We start from the raw sequence: 7,297 nt of genomic DNA on the forward strand, positions 1-7,297 counted from the left end.
ATTCCTTTTTTTAAAAAACTATTGTCCGCCCCTCCAACGGTCTGAGGGACAGTGAACTGGCCCCCTGTTTTAAAAGTTTGAGGACCTCTGAAGAAGGAGAACTCATGCTCTAGATGGAGGGTCATGATCTGGAGTGAGGGTCTGGATGTTGGGACATGGCTCCCGGCCAGGACTGGAGGGCCTAGTGCTGTAGAACAACCCTAGAAATGCATCTACGCACTCTTTTTAAAGAAATTCCTTTCTATTGTCATTGCAGCCTAGTCTTATTTGGCTCCTTCACAGTGTGAAAACAGAGGAAATTAGGCCAGCAGATTGACCCAGCCCCTCCCTATCCTTGGCACTGTCGCCTAATTTGGAAGGAAATCTAGACCCAGATCTGGTTCTTCACGGGGTGGCAGTTTCTGGCCAGGTCTCTCCCTGAGTGACTCCAAGGGATTTGAAATGTGTTTCAAAATGCCCCAAATCTGTGTCCAGCTGTGTGTGTGTGTGTGTGTGTGTGTGTGTGTGTGTGTGTGTGTGTGTGTGTGTGTGTGCGCGCGCGCGCGCGCGAGCAAGCCTGCAGGGAAAAACCTCAACGAAAGGTAATTCAGTGGCTTAGAAGTCTGGCTTATACAGCATCTTCAACAAAGAACAATGCATTTGTAGAGACACGAGACAAAGGAAAGGGACTTTGAGTCTTTGTGGGCAGCAACTGAGCGGAAGGAAAACAAATGGCAGACAAAGTTTAATTAGGAGAGCTTGTTAATATAAATCCTCCGGTGTCATCTCAAGGCCGAGGAGGGCCTCAGGCTGTCATCAGTGGTTAACCTCTGTTCTCTTGTGGAGAGAGGAAGGCAGGATACCTTTTGTCTTGGTAAATCCATGTCCTGCTTTTAGGCAAATAGGGGGACGACAGAGAGCTCTCCTGCATCTGCTGCTGCTTCATTGTCTTAGTTCAGCGCTGCTTTGTATTTTGGGGAGGTACCTTCTGGTCTCCCACAGCAGCAAGAAGATATCCTGTTCTCTTCTCCCTCGCACCAGATTCATCGCAATCAAAACTAGAGGATCACCTTGTCTTGCCTCTGATTCTAGCATGACCCCCCAAGAGCCCTGAACTCTTCTTCTCTTCAGCATCCCCTGAAATGAAGGCTTCCCAGATGTTCCCAGTGTCCCCAGGGTGACAGAAGGGAAAATCCTAGGCTAGAAGTCAGGAGAACTTCTTGTATCCCTTATCCATCACAGAAGGGCAGTCTCTTAGAAAGTTCCTTAATCTTTTACTGCTCCTTTTTTTGAGTTGGAGTCTCACTCTGTCACCCAGACTGGAGTGCAGTGGCACGCTCCGGACCACCGCAGCCTCGACCTGCTGGGCTCTGGCAATCCTGTCGCCTCAGCCTTCCAAGTAGCTGGAACTATTGGCACGTGCTACCATGCCCGGCTGATTTTTTATTTATTGTAGAGATGAGGTCTCGCCAAGTTGCCCAGACGGGTCTCGAACCCGCGGGCTGAGGCAGTCCACTCACCTCGGCCTCCCAAAGTGCTGGGATTACAGGCTGAGCCACCGAGCCCGACAACCATTTTCTTAAGGTACTTGCTCTCTTCCTTATCCTGGAGTGATAGTAGAAAATAAAATAGAGTTGTAGTTGAAAAAACTATGAAATTAAAGTTCTTACAGAAATGCGAGTTAGAATTGTCATATTTTAACAAGAGGACGTACTTGCGCCCGGCACTGTTTCAAGTACTTGAGTGCATGATTTCATGTATAAGTCAGTCCCCTGCATATGAACCTTCAAGTTGTGAACTTTCAAAGATGCGAACGTACATTCACATGTCTGGTCACATAAGTTAATTCATGTCTGGCGTACATTGTCATGAGTGTGCATCCTCTACAAGTAGCTGTGCTTTTGTGTACTTTACTGTACAGTACTGTAGAGAGTACGGTGGCACAGTACTGTATCTTACTGTACTGTGAGATGAAAAATTTTTTCTTTTTTTGTGTTTTAAAAAAATATATTATTTGTATGAAAAGTATTATAGACCTATTACGATAGATTACTATCTAGTCAATTGTGTTCGTTGGGTACCTAGGCTAACTTTGTTGGACGTATTAACAAATTGGACTTATGAATATGCTCTCAGAATGAAACTCGTTCATATGTAGGGGACTTACTGTAATTCTTTCAACCACACTGAGTAGGTAATCTGCAAGGGAGAGATGAAGAAACAAAGCCTCGGAGAGTTAAGAGGCTTGCCGAAGTTTACACAGGTGGTGAACAGACACTCAAGTCCAAAGTGTCTGTTATCCCAAACCGTGCTCTCAACTATTCCCCACACTGTGTCTAGGGGATTAGAGAAGATCCTATTTTTCTCGTTTTAGTCATTATCAGGGAGGTCACTGGCCCCGATACTCTGAGCGGATCCTTGAGGAAGCGGCCAGTGCCCGTTGCATTTAATGAGCCCCTTTGATCTGCTATCTCTAGAGCAGGGGTCCTCAAACTTTTAAAATAGGGAGCCAGTTCACTGTTCCTCAGACCGTTGGAGGGGCAGACTATAGTTTAAAAAAAAAACTATGAATAAATTCCTATGCACACTGCGCATGTCTTATTTTGAAGTGAAAAAACAAAACCGGAACAAATACAATATTTAAAATGAAGAACAAGTAAAGTTAAATCAACAAACTTACCAGTATTTCAGTGGGAACTATGGGCCTGCTGTTGGCTAATGAGATGGTCAATGTCCGGTTCCATATTTGTCACTGCTAGTCGTAACAAGTTAAGGCGGCAAAAACACCCTGTGGGCCGTATAAAAGTCCTCGGCGGGCTGCATGTGGCCCGCGGGCTGTAGTTTGAGGACCCCTGCTCTAGAGTTGGCTGAACTCTGCAGACAAGATCCTAATACTCCTCCTGGCGTCAATGCTGGAACCTCAGGGGCTGGGCCACAGGGGCTTGTCCTTTCCGATAACCTGGCGCCTGTCCCGTGAGTAAACACACTTTTATTGTGCATCTCCAGTGTGTTCAGTTCTATGGGTTTTGTGGGTACAGTCCCAGACTTGGAGGATTTGAAAATTTGGAGGATTTGAAAGTGTGGATGAAGATGGGAGATTTGGCAGAGTGTCCGAGCTGGGCCAGGGATTGAAGTGGGATCTGCAGACGAGTAGACAGAAAAGAGACTGACAGGCACAGGTGTAGGTGGGGTAGCAGGAACTAGTGGGTGGAAGCAGGATGAGCAGAGTGGTGTGGCGAGGCTCAGAGGCTGATGGCTGTGTGACCTTGAGCTCGTCGTGTAACCTTTCCCTTTAGTGGGTCTCTCTCTCTCTTTCTCTCTCTCTCTTTCTCTCTCTCTTTCTCTCTCTTTCTCTCTCTCTCTCTCTCTCTCTCTCTCTTTCACTCTCTTTCTCTCTCTCTCTCTTTCTCTCTCTTTCTCTCTTTCCCTCTCTCTTTCTCTCTCTCTCTCTCTTTCTCTCTTTCTCTCTCTCTTTCTCTCTCTTTCTCTCTCTTTCTCTCTTTCCCTCTCTCTTTCTCTCTCTCTCTCTCTTTCTCTCTCTCTCTCTCTCTCTCTTCTCTTTCTCTCTCTCTCTCTTTCACTCTCTCTCTCTCTCTCTCTCTCTCTCTCTCTCTTTCACTCTCTTTCTCTCTCTCTCTTTCTCTCTCTCTTTCTCTTTCTCTCTCTCTTTCTCTCTCTCTCTCTTTCTTTCCCTCTCTCTCTCTTTCTCTCTCTCTTTCTGTCTCTCTCTTTCTCTCTCTCTTTCTGTCTCTCTCTTTATCTCTCTCTCTCTCTCTCTTTGAGTTGGTGTGTACTTTGTTGCCTAGACTACAGTGCAGTGGCACAGTCACAGCTCACCACAGACAGCCTCTACCTAGGTTCAGATGATCCCTCCTCCTCAGCCTTCCAAATAGCTGGGACTACAGGTGTGTACCACCATGTCCACCTACTTTTCTGATATTTTTTTGTAGAGATTAGATCTCACTATGTTGCCTGGGCTGACCTCGAACTCCTGACTCAAACAATCCTCCTGCCTTAACCTCTCAAAGTGCTGGGATTACGTGCATGAGCCACTGCACCCAGGCTGGGGTCTCTCTTATGTTTTTTATTTTTTTATGATTCTTATAGAGCAGACTGGGTTTCCACATTCCACCGTTTAGCTTTTAACAGAATTCACTGCAAACAGCATCTTCCTAAGTCTAACCTGACTCCATCTGGCTCATTTCTGCTTCTGTTGCTCTTGAAGACACACAGGTCTGACCAGTAGAAGTTGGTGAATGGTCCAGGTTGAGACCTTTTAGAAGATTTGAACACTAAAAAGATTATGACTTTCTCCTCAAATGTACATTAAAATATACTAAATCATAAAAATAAAAAAATTGGCCTCAACGCCAGAGTTCAATTAGCTTGCTTCTGGATTTTCCCTCCCCTAAAATCATGGATGGCTTCCTTCAACGAAGTTAAACTTTTCTGGCAGTTTCGGTGTCCTTGCTTTCTAATATTTGCAGTACCAGAAGCAAGTCCCTATTCTACCTTTTGGGGCTTCCTTTTCCCCAAAGGAAAGCGTGGGGGCCCGGGCAGGTTGCTCCAGAGGAAGTAGCACACCCATGCCTCTTGGCCCTTAGCTGGCCACCGGGGCCAGGCAGGTCATGTCCCTCCTTTTCCATCCAGATGACCATGCCGAGGCTCTGGGCCCAGGTCTCGTTATCAGTTGTGCTCCAGTCAATAACTCACCCTTCCCCGCCTAGTCTTGGGGCTGCTGCTTGGGAAGCAGAGACTTCACTGTCGCTGGGCACCGTTGCCAGGGACCAGAGCAATGTCTCTTACCTGATCGGCAATTTGACGTGGCTGCTTAACAACCCGATTAATCAAACCCAGCTCATCTTGTTGGAATTAATGAGCCTAGGAAATGCTGCCATGAATAATGAGGGCTCTCGCCCCTCCCCCAGCACCTCTCTCCACTCACCCCCTCCTGTTTCCTTCTCAGAGCTACATGGCAGCTACTCAATACCAAGGTGAGTTGGGTGCCCAGCAGTGGGGGAATTTCCTGCCTCTTCTTCTCCTCTCCCAGAACCAAGGCTGCCCACCTGAAGCCAGAGACTGGCCACGTCCTGGAGAAGCAAACCCTCTTGTTCATCAATCACACACGCATGCAGTTAGCTGTCAAAGTTGAATTGAGGGCATAACTGTACCAGGCCCTGTATTACGTGCTAGGTGCTAGGTATGCCAAGGTGGGTAAGATATCATCTTCCAGGGGGTCACAGGGTAGTGACCTAGAGACCAAGGGGTCAAATAGACAAATGTGCTATGACAGAGGGTATGGGAAGGGACCTGGAGTCACAGTGAAGGGGCCTCTGTCCATACCGGAGGAGGAGAATAGGGGACCCAGGAAGGGTTTCATGTCGATGAGCACCTGAACATTTCTGCCACCAAATGCATTCATTGCACAAATATACACAGAATGCCGGGCACCAACCAAGATGCAGGGTCCCAGAGTCAACAAGATGGACGTGGTTCCCATTCTCATGAAGTGGGCCTTCTCATCCCTGTTCCTCAGGGCAATGCAGGAAACCTGAGAAGAAACTTGATTTATTTTTTAGGTACTCCTTCAAGTGCAAAGAGTTATGTAGGACTTCAGGGTGCAGGGCTTGGCACCGAGGGGAAGGGGCTCAAAGATGAACTCCTCACCCTACCACCCAGGGCTTCTCTGGTGAGCAGACAGGCATGTGCATGGATCCTCACAAAGATGTCCCAGGTGCTCCAACAAGGGCATGCCCAAGTCACTCATCGTAAAGTGCTCAGAGATCAGAGCACTGAGCTCGACCAGGAGAAGTCTGGGATGACTCTCAGTAGGAGCTGGTACTCGAACCATCTTGAAAACAGAGAAGTAGCAGTTTGACATGCAGACCAGGTGCAAAAGGATGTTCTTCTAGACCTCAGCCAGGCCAAGGTGAGCTCTTTGTGTGATGAGAGTTGAAGTAGAAGGAAAAGGTGATCCCAGGAGTACCTTGGGAGGAAATGGCTGATTCTACAGTCTGCAGCAAAGAACGTGATGGAAGGTGCAGATGGAGATCACTAACTTAGAGGTCAGGAGTTCCTGTGCTTGATTATTTAAGGTTGTGAATGAGATGTGGTTTCATGAGCAGTGAAATCCTCAAACTAGCAGGAACACCGTGGAGCTGAGGGATTGGGGCTGTGCGTGGGATCTCACGGGTCCTTTGCTAGGAGCGAGGCAGAGGGTTGGATCCCAAATAAATGAGCTGGGGCAGGGGAGGGCGTGGAGAATGGGGGGGAGGCTAGAGGTGAGGCCAGAAGGGAGCACAGATCAGGGAAGGTGGGTGGGCCCAACTGCTAACGTCTCTGGGAGAGTAAATGGTGGACTTGGCGGATGGGGATTTAGTGAGCAAAGATGGTGGACCCTGAGCTATCAGGGTGACAAGACAAGAGAACAGACAAGGGGAAGACAAGAAGAGCAGGTGAGGCCATCATGTCAGGTGACGCAGAGACGCAGACTTTAGTCATGGCCATCTGATAGATGGTCATGGGGAGCTCTGGGGAATGAGCCCAGCTCAGTGGTTCATCCCCAGGAGGTTTCGAACCCCGACATCATCTAGCATGGCCGGGTCCTTTGGCTTCTTGCTTCCAGCTCCCTCTTGGCTGGGCTTCCCAGCCACTCCCAGCCAGGCCCAAGGGTGGCTGCAAGGACCTAAACCTTCAGTGAGGGTGTCCATCTCCCAGGTCCCCGGGGTTCAGGCCTGCCCCATGTTTTTCTCACTCGTAAGCTGGGCGCAGGAGGTTTATCCAAGAAGACTGGTCTCTATGCATTGGCTTGCAGGAGACCGCAAAGGCTCAAGACCAGAGCTCTACACTCAGGCAAAAAATCACTCTCGTGATCTATTTTTAAACCCACATTCATTGTTGACATTTAACTCTGAGGCGGTTTTCCACAAAGATTCCCACTGGGTCACCACATCTACAGCTGGTGACGGCCCCTTGAACTTGGGTCTGGACCTTCCAATTGGCCTCCACCAGCTAGCTTTTGTCACCTGTGTTGCCTGTCTGACCCTGAGGGCACTTGAGTTTGCATTCTTGGCCAGCCTTGGCAGAGAAGCTCTTGGAGTCTGACGCCCCTTCTGGGGAAGCAGAGAGAGGGCTTCCACAGAAACCAGCCTAGTCCTCTTCACAGAGCCCTGGGGCCCGAGCTGTGAAGGAAATACCGTTCTGTGTCACTCCAGGAGGAGCAGGGAGCTCAGGACCCTGGGTGGGGCTTGGCTCCCTTGGCCGGGGCGCTGCAGCCCAGGCCTCGGCGTGGATCTGGCGCCTCCAGACCGTGAGTGGC

At 48.9% G+C, this 7,297-nt stretch overlaps 1 protein-coding gene across 1 annotated transcript in view; it reads left to right on the plus strand.

Moving 5' to 3' along the window:
* The window catches only part of MARCH4 (membrane associated ring-CH-type finger 4), a 116,984-nt gene that overhangs the window by 82,772 nt on the left and 26,915 nt on the right, over positions 1-7,297 (plus strand). The gene's annotated exons all lie outside the window — the stretch shown is intronic.

Source organism: Carlito syrichta, unplaced genomic scaffold (genome assembly GCF_000164805.1).
Source record: "Carlito syrichta isolate Samal-C Ts95f unplaced genomic scaffold, Tarsius_syrichta-2.0.1 Scaffold301884, whole genome shotgun sequence".
Lineage (NCBI taxonomy): Eukaryota > Metazoa > Chordata > Mammalia > Primates > Tarsiidae > Carlito > Carlito syrichta.